Below are 3,204 nucleotides of genomic sequence, written 5' to 3' on the forward strand. Positions count from 1 at the left end.
TTTTCATCATGGGAATGATTTGTTAAATGCTTGAATGATCATTGAGAACTGTTTATTAATGCATATTGATTCATATTTCACAAATGGGAATTTGGTTTGAAAATGGATTAGTATAGGGGTTAATACCTTCATGAGAGGATTAACATAGATTAGAGTTCTTAATCACTTGAATCATGTCACATCATTGTCATTAGCATTCCTAGTTTAACACCAAAGCACCCTAACCATCTATCATGTCTAGAATCTCATGCCTCCATCATATCTTATTCACACCATTTGTCATTGTCATTAGTTTTTAATCCTGTTTATGTTTATATTTGTCTCTAGATTAATCAAAACCCACTCTTGTTTGCTTGAATTAAGAACTTGATCATATAGCTTAGTGTCTAACACCATATCTGGATTGATAAACCTCTTTGTGCTACATTGACAAGGGGATTGATAGCCCTGAGACCCTAAAAGTCTTGTCTATCAATTGGCGCCGTTGCCAAATTGTGGTTTGATTAGCATTAAGCTCTGATCTGTTCTTGAGATCAAGTGCTTACTTTCTTGTTTTTACTGATTCCTTTCAAGTTCTGTTTGTGATTTCAGGTGTATGAACACCAGGTCTAGATCAAGAAGCTGTGGTCCTCCTTTTCCTCTAAACGACAACATCAACCTTTTGGTACCAAGGAGGAGAAGAGACAGACGTGGTAGACAAATTGATCAGACTGAGATGGCAGAACAAGGAGATCACGTGGTAGATATAGAACAACCAGTTCAGGAGCAACAGGCTCAAGGTCATGGAGCTGGTATTGGAGTTGGTCAAGGGCTTCACCAGGGTAATGTTCAGCAGGAACAGGTGCACCATCAACAAGCTTATGTCCACCAGGGACAAGCTCAAGCTCATCAACAGAGGCATCAGGCCAATGTTCAGCAAAGACACCAGGTGCACCACCAACCCCACCATTTCCAACCACAGCAAAGAAGATATGAGCAACCCCAAGTCTATGTTGGAGAGAATGACAGGGCCAATGCTCATCAGTATGGAGCTGGTATTCAGGCACCACCTGTGCAAAACAACAACTTTGAAGTGAAGGCATCTTTGCTGAATATGGTCCAGAACTCAAAGTTCCATGGGTTAGCAATGGAAGATCCATTGGAACACCTGGACCAGTTTGATAAGGTGTGTGATCTGACCAAGATAAATGGAGTTTCAGAAGACAGCTTTAAGCTAAGACTATTCCCATTCAGTCTTGGTGACAAAGCTCATCAATGGGAGAAAAATCTTCCAAGAGGCTCCATTCAAACCTGGGAGCAATGCAAGCAAGCCTTCTTATCTAAGTTCTTCTCCACCTCAAGAACTGCAAAACTGAGGAACCAAATCTCCAGCTTCACTCAGCACAGCAATGAAAGTTTTGGTGAAGCATATGAGAGATTCAGGAGCTACACAAACCAATGCCCACACCATGGGTTTAGTGAAGCTTCTCTCCTCAGCACACTCTATAGAGGAGCTCTTCCCAAGATTAGAAACCAACTGGATACTGCTTCAAATGGGAACTTCCTGGGTAAAGAGATACATGCTGCTTTAGAGCTAGTGGAGAACTTAGCATTGAGCAATGACACTTATGGTGAAGACTATGACAGGTCAAATAGGAATGAAGGTTCAAGCTCAGAACAGAGGCTCACCAGAGAAGTAAAGGAATTGAGAAGTGAATTAGACAAGTTGAAGCTGGTAACTCACAAGCCAATGCATTTTGTTGGAGAGTATGAGGAACCATCTCAAGTCTTTGAGAACATCAGTGAAGAAGGTCTAACCAAAGAGGAACTAAACTACATTGGGAATCAGAGATTCCAAAGGTATCAGTATGGTAATGCCAACCCAAACCTCTCTTACAGGAACACCAATGTAGCTAACCCACAAGACCAGGTGTATTCCAATCCTCAAGCTCCACAGAACTTTGTTCCTCAGAACAACTTTCAAGGATCTTTTCAACCAAAGAATCAGTTTGGTCAGAATCAAGGTTTTGGTCAACAACAGCAACCATTTCAGGGCACTAGTTTCAATACACAGCAGCAAAAGGCACCACCTGGGTTTGGTCCTCCACAGTTCCAACAGCAAGCACCGGTTCAACATCAGTTTCAGCCACCAACTGTTCCACAAAGTCCTGTTTTCAATGTTCTTCTCCAACAGCTCTTAATAGGACAACAAAAGATGGTATCTGACCTGGAGACACTGGGCGCTGAACTAAAGTCTATTCAAAAGAACAAGGGCATATGCACTTCTGAACCACAAGTCTCTCTTCCTGGTAAAGCTCTTCAAAACCCAAAGGATTATTGCAATGCCATCTACTCCAATGATGACCACTCAGCTGTTGTGCAAGAAATAGAAGACCTTCTCTATGGTCAAGTCTCTAGTGAACCTGCACAAACTCATGTGGATGAGAATGACATTATAGAGGATTTCATGGGCTTCATACATGAACTCAATGAGGACATTGAGAGCAAAAGTGTGGGGGCAGCCGGTTCAGTTCTTTCTGTTCCGCAAAGGAATGATTCAGTTTCTATTGCAACAAAGGAGCATCCAACTGGTCAAGCAATGCCAACAGATAGTGCCCCCACCTCTGAATCAACTCAGATGAAGCCCACCTCCCTCCCAAAACTAGGCAACCCAGGGAAGTTCACCATCTCTTGCACTCTTGGAAACTTTAGAGTTGAGAATGCTTTGTGTGATTCAGGCTCAAGTGTGAGTATAATGTCTAAAGATATGATGGAGAAGCTAAAGGTCAAGTCTATAACGTCCTACCCCTCTTCTATCACCTTTGGTGATTCCTACTCCAAGAAACCATATGGATTTTTAGAAGACTATCCTCTTCAAGTTGGTGAATGCATAATTCCCACTGATTTTGTGATCATGAAGATGAAGAAGACCAAAGAGCTCCCCCTATTGCTTGGAACTGCATTTCTCAACACCACTGGTGCAATGATTGACTTTGATACTCAAAGAGTGGTGCTCACAAAGGTGGATAAGGATGCCTTTTACCCTGTTCAACCACCTTTAGCTGAATTTTGTGGATCAGTTGTTCAAGAGATAGAACCCCCTAAGGTACTTGAGATGAAGTATGTAGGAAGTGCTGAGATTTTAGGTGGATCCCAATCTCTCTCAGCTATGGAAATGGAAAAAGAACCTCACACCAACTCTGTTTACAAGGATGGGACTGAACA

The 3,204-nt window shown here is 42.1% G+C and overlaps 1 non-coding gene across 1 annotated transcript; it reads right to left on the minus strand.

Annotated features, from left to right (window-relative positions):
* Positions 1 to 1,348: 1,348 nt before the first annotated feature.
* Positions 1,349 to 1,455, minus strand: LOC112085609. The gene has a single exon (XR_002898910.1). It is a non-coding gene; the product is annotated as a small nucleolar RNA R71 (small nucleolar RNA).
* Between the last annotated feature and the right edge of the window lie 1,749 nt (positions 1,456 to 3,204).

This window comes from Eutrema salsugineum, unplaced genomic scaffold (genome assembly GCF_000478725.1).
Source record: "Eutrema salsugineum unplaced genomic scaffold, Eutsalg1_0 scaffold_3, whole genome shotgun sequence".
NCBI classification, from domain to species: domain Eukaryota; kingdom Viridiplantae; phylum Streptophyta; class Magnoliopsida; order Brassicales; family Brassicaceae; genus Eutrema; species Eutrema salsugineum.